The sequence below is a fragment of the Synchiropus splendidus genome, chromosome 18 (genome assembly GCF_027744825.2).
Source record: "Synchiropus splendidus isolate RoL2022-P1 chromosome 18, RoL_Sspl_1.0, whole genome shotgun sequence".
Lineage (NCBI taxonomy): Eukaryota > Metazoa > Chordata > Actinopteri > Syngnathiformes > Callionymidae > Synchiropus > Synchiropus splendidus.
This window is the reverse complement of record NC_071351.1, coordinates 12,895,975-12,914,422: the sequence shown is the minus strand read 5'-3', so window position 1 is coordinate 12,914,422 and position 18,448 is coordinate 12,895,975. Positions and strand designations below refer to the sequence as shown.

Below are 18,448 nucleotides of genomic sequence, written 5' to 3'. Positions count from 1 at the left end.
AACTGACAGGAACCGGTATCACTCTGAAAAGGACCATGTCAGGAAGGAAGAGAGACCCTCCGTGATAAAGCAAAAGTCTCGTCCCCGCAGGGTGCTATGAAACAATCGCACTCGCTCACACTGAAGTGCTTATACCTCCCAGTCCATGAAGGACCTTCTGCAGCGTGCAACACACAGACCTCAGCTCCTTCAGACAAAAAGGTAATTAGAGCATTCAAGATAAGAAGCAGAGAAGGAAGCCAGTCGCACACAACTTCCCCACACATCTTTGTGGTCATGATTGTTTTGATATCTGTGCTAACAAATGAGCACACTACCTAGAGGACCTGCGTCTGAAACAAGGGGCCAAAACCGCATCTTTGTTTTATGTTGTTATTGTGCAGCTGGAGGCGACTGCTGGGAACATCGCAGCAAATTCCATAGACTGAATGAATGCTTTTGCTGGGGACAGAATGAGTGGCGTTCAAACGCGTAAGCAAATACCTGCTGTGCCAGTCGGCATATAAAAGAACGTGCCATCAATAATACAGGACGCGGTACAGAGCTGTCACCAAATGGGCTTCAAACGCAACGGATTGAATCGAAAAACAATGTACATGAAAGAGATCATGTTTGACTAATTGAAAATTAACATTAGAGGCAGATAATTCGTGTTGAATATACATGATGGTGACAAAGCCTTGCAGTCTTTGCTACAAGTGACGCTGCTGACAGGTAAAGAACAGGAAAAGAGATGCCCCAATGAAAACATAACATTAAACATGAATGAAAAGAATTATTCGAGGTTGATAAATGCTTGTGAAAATTAGCAGGTGTTGTTAAATAAATAAATTATTGATCCAGTGGACAAAATCTAAAAATAATATATTTTAATTAATGTGCATGTACTTCAAAAATCATTTTATATTGTGAGAAAAAAAATAGTAAATACTTAAATTAAATGGTGAAAAAGATATATGTAGAATTGCCATTGTCGGGTGCATTCAGGACGACAGAGAGGAGGAGTATCGGAGACTGGTCAGGGACTTGCTGCATGGTGCCGCACCAACCACCGACAGCTCAACACCTCTAAAACGAAGGAGCTGGTTATTGACTTCGGGAGGTCCAAACCAAGACCGCGACCAGTCATGTTAGAGGGAGCTGAGGTGGTGGCTGTGGACTGTTGCAAATACCTTGGCTGGACAATAAACTGGACTGGACAACACACACCAGCCACCTCTATAGGAAGACACAGAGCAGGATGTACTTCCTGAGGAGACTGCAACATCTGCAGTAAACTGCTGCAGATGATGCAAGAACTCTTTTGTACACCATGCCATCGTACTCCACAACTCCTCACTTCGGGGGAGGAAGTAGCAGGGTACGCTACACTACATAGTAATGGACACTTGTTCAATTTGCAATAACCGTCTCTCTGGTGCAATAAGCTATTTTAATCAAGTTTCATTTTAATTTAAAATTTATTTATTTATTTTATTATTTTTATTCTCTGCGTGATGCTCTTCCTGACTGCATGCCCTTTCTTGCAAAGGGATCAATAAAGTCTAATCTAAGTCGAAGAATATATGTAGAAGAATCTAAACTATATCACATGACTTATGTATGAAGCAGGTCAAATTAAATACATGTGCACGACCCAGTGAGATGCTCTCCAGAAGTGCCTCCCTGTCTTGTCCATTCGGACCTCAGTTCAGGATATCAAACATTACTCTTGCAGCCGCACACAAGGTCATGCGGCGTGAGTATTGAGACTGTTTGTTGTTCGACATACATAAAAAAGGCAGTTGAGGCACAGCAGATTTTCTTTTTTATTTAAATCAGAAGTGAACTGTGAAGGCCAGTGAGGCTAAAATGCAGATTCCACAAGCACAAACGGAACACTTGAAGCTGCACACCGAACAGATGAGTCGGAAGGTAAAGCGGGAAAATAACATACGCCGATGAATAGAATGAAAAGATGTCCATGAACCCTGACTCTTGTAAAATGAGAGGATCTCCATGAAACAGGAGATAATCATTCCATCCATCAAAGATCCCGATGCATCCACAATTGAGCCGCAAAAGTCTGAGTCACCCACAAGCCACTGAACTGCAATAGAACCTCAATTAAAGGCGACGGAAGACTACATCTGACCTTCAACGACTGTGAAACTATTTTATTCAACCGATTAAATGCTCAGACATGGAAGCTGAGGTTCACATTTTTAAATCTAAATCAGAGAATTTTTTTATTATTTTCGATTTTAGGTTCCCAGAGGAACACATTTATTCACCCTCAATAATTCGACTACCCGACGCTGCAGATGTTGGAAATGCTCACCTTCTTGCAAAAACACTCGCACCTGTTCTGCTTTTGCTCAGAGCCACAGAGTCCCTCACACAGATGTGTCCTGTCAATCTTCATAAAGAGGAACACGGCCAGTTAATCGCCATGTGGCGACGCCTTCACTGCTTAAAAAATACATATCTAAGAGGCGTTTATTTATTTATTTTGATGCCTCCTTTTTACTTATGAGTAAACATAAGGCTCTCGGCTCATAGTGCCGGACATTTCAAACAATACCGAGGGGTGTAATAAAGCAGGTTTACGGCCGCACTAATGTTAGTCAAGATCATTGAAAATGTGAACACTGTTAAGCAGATTAAGCCGTAAACATCAGTGTTGGAGTCGTGGGGGGAGGGTTTAAAAAACCCCTGTGGGGACAATGATGTGTTGTGCAGTATATCATTACACTCTTGTTGGGTAAACGTTGTAAACACTATGATTAATATTTCAAGTGCTGAGATTGCTTGAATGGATTATTATGATGCAAACAAGAAGGGGAATGTGTTTCATCACCATTGTTACGTTTGATTTACAGGCGAGGTCAAGACATGATGTGGCAATTTAGCTTTTTATGATACTTTGTAAGTACGCCATTGAGAAAGGGAAATTGCACCGGATTTATGCTTATTTTTAATAACTACATATGCTATGGAATTACACAATGACCTTTTGCTCCTTCAGTTTAATGCTAATGCTACTTTTGTGAGGCTAGTTTCAGCCATGTTGTTAATCCATCATGTAGAATAAGACTGCTAAAAATGTGGCGTTGCTTCGCCACATGTTCTGACTCTTAAGGCGTCATTGAATTAAGAAGAAACGTTGCCATACACATGCCGTCGCTGACAACACCGACTACTGCAGTTTTCGCTTGCTCTCATGTGACAAAGAACGATTGTTTTCAAGTCTTCATCTCTCTCCGGCTCCTGAAAGAATGAGGGAAGAAGAAAGAACAGACGCGATAGGCCGATACACTCTTATCAAAGCGCTCCATCATTGTTCCTCCCTTTCATTTCTCCTTACCTGTCTGATCTGTCCGATCCTCCGCGTGCCGTCTCCTAATCTACGGCTGTCGATTCAACTCTCCTCTGATTCTAAAAAGTAGTCTATACTCCACCATCCGACACTCAGATCAGCCCTTCAAAGCTGAGAAAGAAGCAACACGTAATTACATGTGCTCATGTGCACACGCTTATGCTTGGGAATGAAACAACATCAAAACTGTTGATCGCTTCCACTAGCTGTTGGTAGAATCTGATGAGGGAAATTATTATCATCCACAGCAGACTTCAGTCACACCAGCTGGCAGCCCTGATTTCCTCCCAACAGTCTGATCTGTCCAGTCTGTCAAAGAAATAACACGGTGCTACAAACTGGTAACACCAGTCAGAAACAAACGTGTGCTCATGAAGAAGTAGTGACAAACAATCTTCGGGATGATTTCAGTGCGCAGTGACAGAAGATAGCCAGCGATAAAGTGGGAGTGTCTGTGGAGGTAAATCTTTTAAGATCATCTGAGACAGTGCTGGAGGAAGAATGAAGAAGAGGAAGCGGATACAGAACATGTGAGAAGGGAGGATGATCCAGTGCATGTGGAGGATGCTCACTTGCCGTGGCAATTTTTTAAAAACATACGTCATTAAACCAACTTCCAAGATTAAAGAATTGTCCCAGTAAAAATGATGGAAACTAACTGGGAATAAAACCTAGACTCATTACACCAAGGTAACATTAGTTTAACAATATTAGCTGGTATTTTAACACTGCCAATAAGATCGAGTGACGTCGAACAACAAAAACAACATTCCACTACCACAGACACATATTTCAGTGATTTCACTGATATACTCCGCTTCATAGTCAAGCTCTAGATCCAACAGGACATGTGTGAAATCCTGCAAAACCCCACATGGAACTGCAGAACATCAAGAAACCAGTCAATACGTTCAGAACCTTATCAGCTATTTTGTGCACAGACACCCACCAAAGAACTTATAACCTCTGTGGCAAAGGTCAAGGACACTTTACTCGAGAGGTGTGGAGTCAGTCAGTTGAGACGTGAATCTGGGGACAAAATGTCAAGTCACTCGCGACTTCACTTGCACCCTTTGCCTCAAAAAGATTTGTTCCTTGTCCCAAAACTGTGGTCAATACGGAGACTGTCATAGTCACTCAAGTTCAATCTCAAATTGGCCGGTCATCCACACAGATGCGCCGTTGACATTTACTGCGTTGCAGGTCTCTGAGTGAATATATTTGAAAACGCCGGATCCATGTCAGTGCAAGTCATCACAGTGGACTACAGAGTGGAGCTCATTTCTCAACAGCTGTTATTGCAACTTTGAATACTACATCTTCAGTTTCACAATTATTGTGAACACACACGTGCTGCTGACACAGTTACATATCCTGCTCAACCAAGGAGCCAGTATAAGAATAAGAAAAGTTAAATAGGATGACTTGGAAATGACTTGAGAGTTGACTTGGATTTCAGCTGTCTTGACTTGAGACTCACTTGTTACATGAAAAACAATGACTTGGTCCCAGTACTGTAGGTCGTATGCGTAAAACAGTAGGCGAAGCAGTCAGATCTTTAAGTGTATATATATCAAGCATATACAGTCATCCAGTAGTAATACAGTAATAGATGACGTGTTACTAGTATCAGGATCAAGATTTGTTTTGTCACTGTATACTACAATTTGTTGCAACGAAATTTCATCACTCCCGTCCAGGTAGACATACATGACATACAGGGGGGACGGAAGCTGTGTTCGTAGATAAGATGAGAAAAGAAAACTCAAGGCAGGAAGAGTGAGAAAACAGCAACTCCCAAACTAAGCTCATGTGAGGGGGGGACACAGTGTGGGATTTGGAAAAACACCTCAGCACATGAGTGACATCGAAGACATAATAACATAACTCAAGAACTGCACATATGTGGGATGGGAGTATTCCCAGTGCAGATACTGAGTTAAGATATCAGACGAACCCTTCCTGTGCTCATAAACCTTTTCCACACTGTCCTTTCCTTTCAAACATGAGCACGACTATATCACATGGATGAGATTTTTATTTTTATTTTATCAAATGTCTATAATCCACTTTTAATTCCCGTCAAGGTGCCAGCTATAGCTCACACTCCTTTCTGTATAGCCTTCACGGCTTATTTGAATGGCGAGTACCTCATCGCAGTGTTCTACGCTTTACAGTCAGCTTACATCTGATACGCCGTCTTTCAGGTCACAACCTCTTTTACATCTACCGCCGGTGAACCAACGTTCGAAAGGTGAACTTCTTGAAGTCAACTGTTGTTCAAGTTCCATCACAGTAAAAGCTGGAAAATGAAATAGAGGAGTGTCGTCGCTCCCTTCAAATGGAGAAGTAATTGCTTGACATTTTTGCTCACTTAGAGAATTTCAAGCTGAAGGTTTCATCACTCTTCTTTCTTCCAGAATGTCTGATTCGAAACCCTTTTTTTTCTAGATCATCAATACTAAATTTATGCTGTTTTGTCTTGTGCTGTGCTGTGCTTTGATGTATTCACGCCTTCTTATCTTGGTTTCAATTTCCCTCAATAAGGCATTATCAGTGGCCGCTTCTGATTAAAAATTTGGTGCAGCACAATTTCTTATAGTGAAGAGAGAGAGTGGCGGAGGAAGATATGAAAATCACCTTCTGGATTCTAATTATTTTGCACCAATTCTAAAGCTAGTTTAGCTGCAGAGGCAAAACAGATGAGGTACCCCTGGACACCCCACTCTCATTCTCAACCTGACCAGCTCTTACATCTCACAGAACAGAAGGAGGCGACTGATGATGGGACAGAAAATTCACCTGTGCAGAAAGACATTTAAGAGTCAAACTTCTAAGTTGAGCAGAGCGACATCTGTTTGTGCCGCATCACAGGGGCTTAAGCTGTTGATTTGTGAGTCAGTTTGCAGAGATAGCACTGCATCTGTCTGCTGACAGGTAGGTGGAAAGCAGTTTTAATCACCCTCGCACATTCGCTGACAGTGTCTGCGAAAACCAAACTCATCACCTCGCCATGATCTGCCCCAACGGCTGTCATCTTATCCCTTTCATTCATCTATTTATTATTTATTTACCTCCGCTTTACGCGTTCTCCAGGGATCATATATTCCTAGCACTCCTGACTGCCTCAGCAGACGAACTTTCTTCACAACCATCGTGTAATTTGTAATCCTCTGGCACGTCTCCTTTCACACTTGTTAAATATTATATTTATTAGAATATAAACCGATTAAAAACAATTACATTGGGGATGTATAGGTGCTCCCTCAGAGTTTTTATTTCTGTTGTTGCCCAAATCTTTCAACCAAGGAGCCAGTATAAGAACATGAAAGTCAAATGGGGGACTTGTGAATTGAAGTGACTTGAGAATTGACTTGGATTTCGGCTGTCTTGACTTGAGACTCACTTGTTAAATGAAAAACAATGACTTGGAGTATTCGAAACGCACCCATGCATAACTTGGATTTGTAGTGTCTTCCTCGATCAAATGTCTCAAATGAGTCGAGGTGTTCATGCATCGCACAAGTGCAACAATCTACATAGGCACTTCTGGATTGAAAGCATCGGGAATTACACCTTTTCCAACACTTCCTCAGTAGACAATGAAATGAAGTGTTCAGTGCACGCTTGGTCGAATCTCCACTGAAGATGTTCCTGAGAAATTACAGTGCATGCAATGAGTCAGGAAACATGGTGACACTGGCCAAAGTGGAATCCAGGGAAGATGAATTATTATGATATTTTCGCCCTGGAATCTGGAATTGAATTCTGATTCAGTGGAATATGATTTTAAAGCCAGGTCGTGCTATCCCTTGATAGATGATACAGAGGGAACAGTCACGCTACACAGAGTACTGCAATAGATAACTGAGTACAAAGCTGGCCGTGCACAACACCAGTGGGCTGCATACTGATGAGGTCGGCACGAATGAGATCACTAGAGCTTAAACACAACAACAATATATTAAAGGGAGGAGAGTCTACCCACAGAGAGCCGTCGACTTGGGTGAAAATAATGTTTTCACAGCAACCAAGGAATAAATAAACCATGAATCAATGATGCTGCTTTGGTCACATCTATGTCCAGGACAGGGTTGTGTTCTTATGCAAATAATCAGTCATCAATTGTTTATGAAATTCTGTCCATATCCCAAACAGCATATCCCTCTGCGTACCGACTCACTGTGCTAGAGTATTACCTCCTTGACTTACAGTACCAGAGTGAAGAGGAAGAGGTGTGATACTCCGGGTCTGTGTCAAAGGAGCGAACCAAAGAGATCGGTTTGTAAACAACCCGTCAATATCAAAACATAAACACATCCAATTCTGCTTATTTGATTAGACAATGTCAACAGCGTACAAGTCCCATCACGCAGTGCTACAATGATAAAGATGCAGTTGTTGAAATCAAATTGCAGTGTTCAGAATGTTCATCTTGTTTGCCCTTCCTGTCTGCCCTTAATAGAAAATGGGAATTCGAAATTGGAACTAAACTGATGGTGATCATGGTGGCTCAACAGGAAAGTTGAGGGAAGGAAAGGTGCGGAGGGGTTACTATTGTATTTTTTTTAAATCCAAATAGATGCCTAGTTTGTATATGTAGAGATTAAGTGGAGTTCCTTCATGGTTCTAATGCGGGTTGCTTTATAACATCTTGATACAATTGATCAGTCATGTTCTCTGATGGGGAAGATCATTTGGATAATCGCAGTAGGTGCAGTAGAATGCGATGAGCGGCAGACTAGTCTCTCCCTGGCACTTCCAAGTTTTTTCATGATGTTTTTTCTGTGTTCATCAGAAAAATACAGCCAATGTGGAGGCTTGTTGTTTGGCTATGCTGTAGCACTGAGGTATGAGTTTGTTGCTGTGAACATTTTGTACAAATTGAAAGGTTGGGCGATGAGTTTTGCCGTCGGTCCAGTCATGTGACCCTGCCCATGTATTCATCCTTTCAGTGAGCTTCAAATGATCACAGACTTGATGTCAGAGTTGGTTGCACCGACAAGACATGAAGTGACAAAAGTAAACAGAAAGTCGAGCTTGACTTGTGTTGCCTCACAACACCACATTGAATCTGCTCTTGAACCAACCCTGAGTTTCGCGAGGTCACGGCACAGCAAAGCTGCGGCGCACCAAGAATAGTCATGATGACAGGTTTCACCAGGTGAATTATGCTATTTAAGGCAGATCTGTCCGGGGAATCTTGGCCAGTGAATCACACGCCGGTGAATGTGGTCGAAGCAAGAACTATAAGTGATGAATCTGTAGCGAGTACTCTCGGAGGTCAGCCGTGTGACACCAAGAGTGATTCGGGGCCTTGTCCCCAATCTATCAGGGGACAATCTGTGTATTCTATCATCACATCCACCTCATTCTTTCCTGCTTGGCCTCCCACGGGAACCTGCAGATATGAAGCTCCAACATTTAAGTGGGTGGTCACGACAATGTCACAGCTCAAAGGTATGTATATTTGCCTTCGGTGTGGAGGTGTGAGCGTTGACGACACCGCAAAGACGTCGGGAGAGAGAGAGCGCGAGTGAGCGCATCAACCTTTTCTCGTCCCGAAGGAGCCATCTTTCATGAGTGGAAGTGACCCGGCAGAAAGCATGCAGTCAGTACCTTCTTTCCCTGGAGCCAAACTGAAGGAGAGGTAAGACTCATTAAGTATCATGAAATTCTGACAAGAGTGGGATTTGAGGGCCGGCATCACACTGTCCTTAACTTAGACAGCTTCAGTCACGCTCCCCACTTATTGGACGTAGATGCCAATAATGTGAAAATGTTGCTCCATCGGGGGCCTTTTATGGCTGCACGGTAGCTTTCACCAGACCTGTCCTGGAGAGTTGGTGTGGTGAAAGGCATTATGAAGAGTGTTTTACATGGTCAAAACATCAGTGATCAACTCCTCTGGTAAACAATGCTTGGGAATTTTCTGCATGAATTTGAACGCGTCAATAGAGCAGCAGAAACGATACAACCTGTGCCCCTGAACAAATGGATCAGAGACAGACAGAATAAAGTCACGCTGGCAAGAAAAAACAAGGCACGAAAAATTGACTGTGCAAAAAAAAAAAAGCACATTGCCAAACTGTACTTGAGGCACGATAAAAAGAGATGTTGGGGTATCCGGCCACGATAAGAGGGAGACCTCAGGCAACACCTGGATATATTAGTTGGGGAATTGTGTTGCCAATCCGGATGAAGACACTCTCCAATAATGCTGCTGTATTTAAAGGATATCACAGACAGCAAAATGGCTGGTCGTGCTAAAGGCTGCCACAAGTCAAAACATACACATACACAATCATGTGTCAACTGCATTGTAACACTAGATAAATGCTTCAAAAAGATTGAGTCTGCTGTGGAAAGTCCAGATAAATGCAGTCATATTTCTGAAATAAAAACATGCACGCACACACCCTGGTCGCACCCACTGTATGCTCTTCACGTCTGCTAGTACATTGAATCTCATTGCAGTGTCTCTCCTCCCGAGTCCAAAACCATCTGGTGAACTAAGGAAATGAGAATTTAAAAACAGCAGAAGGAAGTCATCATAGAGCGGTCTGGATCATCATAATGTTATTACGCAGTCAGTGCATTAATGGTGTAAAAATGGCAACAGTATCTTGGATTGTTGCTTCGGATCCAAAAGAAGATCATCTGGAGGAGCAGGGCTCGCTAAACCTCTCAGCCCCCGAGGACACGCTGGCTGCACGCATGCACACAGAGGCACAAGCTAAGCTAGTTTCTCACTTCATCTCACACGAGCTTATCCTCCAAGTGTGCAGGCGGGTTCAAGGTAAGGGCAGCCGTTGGCCAGACACTTCAGCTCCATTAAAATGCTGATGAAAACATCAACCCTTTTTTTGCTTTTTAGACGTCAATGACAATCTATATTGAGGCAAACAGAACTTGAATCGAAATCGATTGATCAATTCATGCTGGGGATAATGACTTACTGCAAAATATTTGTGTTTCCACTGATAGATGAGCTGATGTGAGTTGAGAGAAGTTTGCCGTGAGTACTGCATTTTGATGCCTTGCTTCAGCCAGATGATGACAGTATGTGTTTTCCTGCATGAACTCATCCCACTCTCCAGCTCTCACTGAGTGTTGCTTCATCCCTGAGGGCCGATCAATAAACAGCAACAGCTTTTCAATGATATCTCCAGCGTTCGGCAGTAAAGGGAGAGAGAAAAAAAGTGTTCAATTGAACCGATAACTCTTCCCCTGCCTACCTTTTGATCCCACCCTCTCTCCCATGTACAGTCAGTCTTGCTCTCTGCTTTGTGTCGGAGCAAAGAGAATGATAGACAGAGAAAGCAGGCAGTGGTCAGAGGTCATGGCTGGAGGTCATTTTGTGGGATATTAAGGAGCCATTATGCCTCTAGCTTTGTAATTTCCATCCGAGTGATCTAAAACATGGTATTTGGGAGGGGAGTAAAACCCAGTGTGGTGAATACCGTCTATGTGAGATGCCTCCAGCTTGTGTTGGAAGAGAAATATGATTCAAAAAAGAAGTCGTATATGAAGCTTTTTTTCTTTTTCCAAACAGCCATCTGAGAAACTTGTTTGTTAGAAGATAAGAACAACTTCTTTGGAGCTTCACCAAGACTCTACAAAACACCAAACTGGGTTTATAGCCAAAGTGAGAGACAGCAAGTATTATGGTCTTCATTTACGTGATTGGCGTTGCTCTTGTAGTTTCTTGTTTTGCGATGACCAGGAAGAACAAACTAGTGTCTGAAAGCGGGACAACTTGACATTTGTGGACAGTGAAATTGCATCCACCTATCACATGACTGAACCGTGCAGAACGTTCCATCACCACAGATGAGACTGGAGAAGCAACATTGTTGAGAAAAACTAAATATAACAAGTGTGAAATTGAGGAAACATGACTCATCATAATCTGTTTATGAAATCCCACTTTATCTTCCTGAATCTTTAGCAGGAAAACAAATTCACTCAGATTTTAACAAAGGAGAAATTTACATGAAAGTGTTTGATATTTTGACAATGCCTTTTATGAAGTCACTAAAATCCATTGATTTAAGTCAGGATTATACGTGTCACGCTGCGGGGACTTCAGTCAGATGAGGACAATCCTGGAAGTTTAAGACAAAAGCAGTGGAGCCGAGTCGAGTGAGTCGCACCAACCAGCATCGTGATTCTACTTAACACTAGAGCAAGTCTGATCTCTTCATTTAATCATACAAATTTGAACAAAACACAGCAATTATGGAACGTTTCACTCACTTATTACTGATTTGAATTATATTTTTTCAGTTAAGCCGAGTCCATGCTCTTTGTTTTCCCTCAGTCACTCAGCTGAGAGCGTGGGTGGAAGCAAAATTACGATCAAATTATGTAGATTAAAGACAATGTGGGAGCTTAAAAGTGATTTTTTTTTGGAGTGAAATGAGAATGTTAACATGTTTGTCTGCTTTAAGTCTGTTACAGTCACACTTTTATTGTACCTAAAGTACAATACTGAGACCAAAAACCATTTATTTCATACATGAAACTGCATATAATGCTTGGATATTTGTTTTTTTAACTAGTTTGAGCTTTAATCTGAGCTCAGCAAATCCTTTCGTCTTATAAAAGGTCATTCTAAGTAACTGTAAAATCAGATAAAAATGTTTCTCCACGTCTCCAAGAATCCCAAGCTCTGCCGGCAACCTCGACGTTTCCAGCCGAATATCAGCTTTTAGCTTGTCCCAAATTATTTCCCCGACAGAGGAGGTTTCACATTCAGAATCAGAGGTTTCAGCACATGCTATGATTTACAGCTCACATTTCCACATGAACATATTCACTGTTGCAGGTGCCGGGTCACAGCCCAATTATTTTTCACCGCGGTGCGGAGACACACAAGTCAAAATGCCGGCGTGCTCATTCGCCTTCGGGGCGTTCTCGTCATCTCGGCGGCAGAACTTTGACATCCACGCTCACACTCCCCTCCTCGACAAGTCTGGAGGCACTTTTTTGACTTTGCTTTTTCGCACGAGGTCTGTCCATGGATCTTAATTTCATTTTTTTTTTTTTTTTGCTGACATATAATGACCAAGCTATCAGGAACATCTTCTTGAAACAGCTCAGCCAGGACACGCACCTGTGAGGTTTTTTTTTTTTTTTTAGCCCGACATAAGTTGTTAAATCGCTCTAGTTTTTGGTGAAATTATATACATTTATGACAACAAAACAACACGTTTGCAACGCTGTCAGCCGTGAACTCCAACTCCTCCAGTCCATACTCTGTCAGATACGTCCCATGTCGCCAGTCTGACAGCAGCTGAGTGTCAGCGAAAGACGGTCCGCTTCCTCACACGCCAATCGTCAGCCATCTGCTTTGGCTGCTGCGGCAAACAAGAGCCCAGCGGAGAATTTCATCCACAGGAGGCCTTGTTTGGACGAGTAAGGTACAGGCAAGATGGTGAGAAGCTCAGCGATCTAGTGCCCAGTCATGTGTGAGACAATCCTTCAACTTTATATGTGAACGATGATGCATTGCTGCTGTTTGGAGCCATCATTCCACAGAAAACTGAGCTTGACCTGGATATGACTTGACTCGCTGGAGAATGGAGCATTATAGGCGCTCCACGGGAGGATGCGGCAGATTTGACTCCAGTAAATATAGCGCCAACACAATTATGGATTTGTTCTGTTCTGCTTATGTTAATTTTCCAAAACAATCAGACAGTAAATTCCATGAACGGCATGGGCACACAATGGCGCTCTGTTCTGCTTCCTTTTACACAAACCTGAGTCGGCACATGTGCTGCAATGTGCAAGTTTTGTATAATAGTTGAGAATGAAAAGAGGCTTCAGCGCAATCAGCAGCGACGCAGGGGGAGATTCAATTAAATTCCTCTCAGCAGAGGAAATCACAATATAGCCAGTTCTGCTCATTCCCATTATGTTGTCACCTACTATGAATCGCCAAGCAGCCGACTCGCCCGAAATGTTGTAAGCTATGTTTTCATTACGTGGGCATTCTCTTTATCAGTCTCTTATTTTAAACCTGACAATGTTCATTTTGACTCATCGGACGGTGAGACCCTTCTCCCCTTCTCCCCTCACCCACATTTCAACATCTGGAGCTTCTTTCTCGCACAATCCTGTCATAAATTCCAGGCGAAGGTGTTTCTCTCCCTGTTGAGTAAAGAGAGAATATGTGGGGAGTATTTCAAACACGGAGAAAGAGACGTCCCTGGAGACCATCAGGCAGAAGACTGCAGCACTTAGGAACTAAAATAGAGCCAGGCAGGGAGCATAATTAGGCATTTTAAGTGTTTTACATAATATAGTCAGTCATAATGAAGGTCCGCTGGGATCTGGTAGCTACGCGGTTATTGTCACTCTTCCGAATATGAGCTTTCTGAAGATGACAAGGTATGGAACAAGCCCTTGCTATGGAGAGGTGCAAGGGAATGGTGCGATTTATGATGACAGTGGGGTAATTTATGAAGACGCTTACGCACTGTGGATATAACTTTCGTGCATTGTAGTCAGGTTACATCAGACTTGCCAAACAAGAGATCCAGCAGCATCCTGGATCTCCGACAGAGGACAGTTGAGGAGCCCATGTTGTGGCGTGATGATGTGCGACAGACTGTTGCGCCACAAGCAGCAAGTTCACCTCCAAGTCCCGGCTCACGAGCCAATCGGAGGTTTTACGGTGACATATGTCGAGAGGGAAAAGATGTGGACATGGAAGAGAAGCTGATCGTAGCGACTCACTCAGACAGCAACGTTTTACGTTCAGCTGTGAATAACGTTTGGCCACACCCCCAGCAGACTGGCCCAGTTTTTTACTGCAACTTGACAGGTGGGAGGGTGTGAACGTACTGTGACAGGGAGAACAATGTAATATTTAGACATTTAATCTAAACCCGATCGTAGGTCACCTTTTCCACCGCCATATAACACAGATTTTTTTTTTTTTTTTTTGCAAAGGTATGGCTAGTGAGGAAGATAAAAACTGGCTTCCCAGTCAGTCAAGTAGATAGAATATTTTACCAGATCACAGGATTGTTTTCGGGCTACAAAAGTACCGTATTCTGATCAAGAAAATGGAAAACATACAAATATGATATAATAACTATATATATATATATATATATATATATATATATATATATATATATATATATATATATACAGAATACAAGTTCATCTGTAACTCAAGAATTTCATTGAAAAAGGTTTGAAAATGGTTTGTACATAACGCGTTAAATCCATCCACAAAAGATGTCCTCCTTCATCATGGATGTCTGATGCTAAGTCCACTTGCATGATGATTTGTTGACTTTACAAAGATAAGTTGGGGCAAGTCTCTAGGGTCCTTGTCGATGCAAGAGGTCAGACCAATCATTAAAATATTAACCCCTGAGGCTCCGACAGTGGAACGACAAAGCACCAGCTACTTGTTAAACAGTAGCAACATTTAAATTTGGCAGTTGCAGCTCAGCGTCATTCAATAAAAGGATGTTGACCCTGCGCTGCACGGACAAAATGTGATCAATGTTTTCAATAACTCTCACAGGAGTGCGTCGGTTGGAATCTTAACTCATTTCATTGATTCATGATGCGTAAGTTACGACTGTCCACGTAACCCGGAGACGGTCATAACAGAAGACTTACTATATTAAAGTCAGTTTTACAACCTGAGCATATTTCATACGACCACTTTCATACATTGTTTCAGTGGTCCAAACATTGACGTTTATAGCAGAGTAAATCGGCTATTCTGCCGTGATCTGGGTTTGATTTATGGCCGAACGAGAAAAGTGCTACAACTGTCCCTGATCTCCACAACATGGAAATCATTCTACGGGAATATGAAAAATGAGACGCTCGCCGGACCCCCTCCTGCAGCACTTTGCAGTTGGCAGAAGGAAAGTATACATCAGATGTGAACTTTTAAAATGTGATTTATGGAAGTGCTGTGATTGAGGTTTTGGAATTTATGACCAGAGTCAGTGACAGCAATTACTCCCCAAACACTAATGTAACTGAAAACTCCCCTTTGATAGATCTACTTATTAATCCAACTACACAGGTACGCGGGCTCTGAGGTCTGCCCAGAAAGGTTAAATTTATCACGGTGACATTTCCTCCTACGGTGCATCTGCAATTTCTCAATGTGGCCAGAAGACACGCAAAGGAGATGCATGATGGCATCACACTAACTATGAAAATGTGCCGCAGTCAATCATGACCGGCGGCTGCTCTCATCTCCTACCATCGGATTTGATAACTTCTTTATCATTTACAGAGCTCACGGATTAAAAAAAAAAACTGGGGAAAACTGGGTGGAATGAACAAGGTTTGTTCCCGGGATAAAGAATTACCAACAAACTCCACAGAAGTTTTCATCAACACCTCCATCGCCGCCTCGTCCTTCACCGAAACATAGCACCCTGCTAAAATATTATAATCCAATTTTTTTAAGAAGCAAAAACAACGATAGTGTTGTAAGGAAACCACATCTCCAATCATCATCAGTATTCCGGGGGAAAGGCGTCACCATAATGAGGGCGCCGTCTGATGGAAATAATGATTTTCATCCATCTCGGAAAAGGACATAAATAACCGAACGTGTACAGAAAAAATGTCAAAGACCAAATGTTCTCATTTAGTCATTCTGAAGTGTTGCTCTGAAATAATCGTTTTTCATATTTTAATTAAATGCTGTTGAAATTGAATCACACCGGTGTTCACCTCGGGACACCAGACTGCTGTCACGAAGGAGCACGTCACATTATTTATCCGAGAAGACACGCTGGATGGTTGTCAGAGCGGGTTCGTCTGAGTGCTTTACGAGTTTGTTTAGGATCATTTGGACACCATAGTTTTCGAATAAAACCACCCTGATTCAGGGAGGTTGTTTGTCAGTGACTTTTTATGATCTAATGTTTGAGAAGAGTGTTGGCCTGTTTTCCGACTCACCCCGCACCTTAAGGTTGATATTTTAATGGAGCGGGGAGACAGGCTCCCAGGTGTTTCCGTATGATAATCTGGATTCACTGGAGCTTCTCTTGACCTTGTGTGTCGACTGCTAATGCAAGGTGAGGAGGAAGCGGCAAGATTATGAAGTGCTACTGCAAGGATTTATTCACTGTTGACTTGAAGATGCATTACAGAATTCTGCTGAAGCATCTTTGTTGTGCTTCACAGATAGCAGTTTAGGTGCTTCACAACACAACGCACCCGACGATTGATGTTTCAGTTCACACTGGGGTAAGATTTTTAGCTAGCAGTGGACAAAAGCAAACTTTTTTGTCCTCACTGACAGTGGAATTATTGCATAGTAAGCAGTAATTTTGTGTTCAACTCATAACCCCAAACTAGTTTAGACAGCTTAAAGAGGGTAGAAAACTCCAAAATGAGTGAGTAGTGAAGGAGGACAATATATTATTTTGAAGCCAACTACAGAAAAGCCTCTGCTAAAATTAGTCTCCAACAATTAGAACGGGCAGTGATGTCAACTTTGAACTGAATTCCATGCAACTAGTACGCCAGACTAAACCAAACATTCATAATAGATAAACATTTTAAAGGATCAATGGCAGGTTAACAACATTCTATTTAAATGTTGGTGGTTTTAATAAATATTTTTACTTTATTCCCCTCTTTTCTAGTGTATTTTTGGATTAATTTTTTAGATAAAATATGAAGTGGTTGCTGAATATTGTCTCTCAACTTGAGCAAGCTGGGATCATAAAAGTGCATTGCCCAAATCCCGATGAAAAAAAATGATGTTTTATTCGTGATATTTCCCCTCTGAAACAATATGCACTGGGCGTTCTGTAACAGCAAAGCAAAGAGGAGTGAATATTCTCCAGAGACGCATCACTCTCATTCCCCACAGGACTATACGTGGAGAGACATCCATGCGTGTTCACTCCCGCAAAACAAGTGAAATTCCCAAGTAAGACATTTGCAAAGACGTGATGTATGAAAATGAAAAAGGAAGTTAAAGTCTCCCCAAGTTGTCATTCTACTGTGTAAGCATTTACGCAGTGCAAGCAGAGAGAAATGTGAAAGGAGAAGACACTCAGAGCAAAAAATGCTGGCGGGTGAAACACCAGTGCAGGTGAGAGTCGTGGATTGCAATAAGAGATAAGGTAGAAAAGATGAATTGGAATGAACTGTCTCAGAAGAGTCAACACTAGACATTTAAACCTCAGAGATAAGGAGGCTTTTTAAGTGATAATTGGTGGTGGGCAAATGTGTTTGCACTTTGCGAGTAACTTTTTGTTGCGAGTTTTGTTTGGCATGTGAGCTGACACGGACTCTTGGATATCAAGTTCGCCCACGCGCTTTAGATTCGCTGATCGTGACGATCTCATTGCATTCACTCATTGCTCAGACTGTGCCAGCGCGTCTGCGGAGATCAACCCCTTCCGACCAAGGGAGCTGTCCAGTGCTGAACCAGTCAGGCCTGCCAGAGGTGGTGCTGCCCAGCACTGACTCCGTGCTACACAGCAATTCGGATCTCATCTGAGATTGGTGTCAGGTCTTCTTAAAATATGCGCGATGCATAATTTGAACCCTTAAAATGAGCGTTTAAATCTTATTGGGTGAAACTAAACCAGTAGGCTCATCTACAAAAGTCTTGGAAACCAAGTGTCAATGCAAGAACGTGGAAAAATAACCATTGATGTGTTCAGCCGTATATTTGTGTGGATGCTGATAGCATGCGCATTAATGTTTGTTTGTGTTAATTATGGGACACACTGAGTGTCTCAGTGAAATGAAAATCCTGATGAATTACATCAGGCAACAAAAGCACTGCTTCCAAGGTCCAGTCTTCTTTTCGATTGTGCGTGGAATGGCGTGTACCGTCTCTGCCTGACGAGTGACAATGTAGTAAAAGAGACAATTTACATTTCTGCAATAACAGCTTAGCTTGAGCAAAATACGATTATGTGCTGCTCAAAGGTGATGGTGATTTAACCTTCATAAGACTCTGTGTGCATACATATACGGAGAGTGCCATAAAGGTGGGTGTTATTTATGCTAATAATAAAAGGTTGGTGGAACGCTTGATGTCAAGTCTTGATTCAGAGTGTCGTGTTT

The 18,448-nt window shown here is 42.2% G+C and overlaps 1 protein-coding gene across 3 annotated transcripts in view; it reads right to left on the bottom strand.

Moving 5' to 3' along the window:
* The window catches only part of LOC128749131 (cadherin-4-like), a 247,847-nt gene that overhangs the window by 172,012 nt on the left and 57,387 nt on the right, over positions 1 to 18,448 (bottom strand). The window lies entirely within an intron of this gene.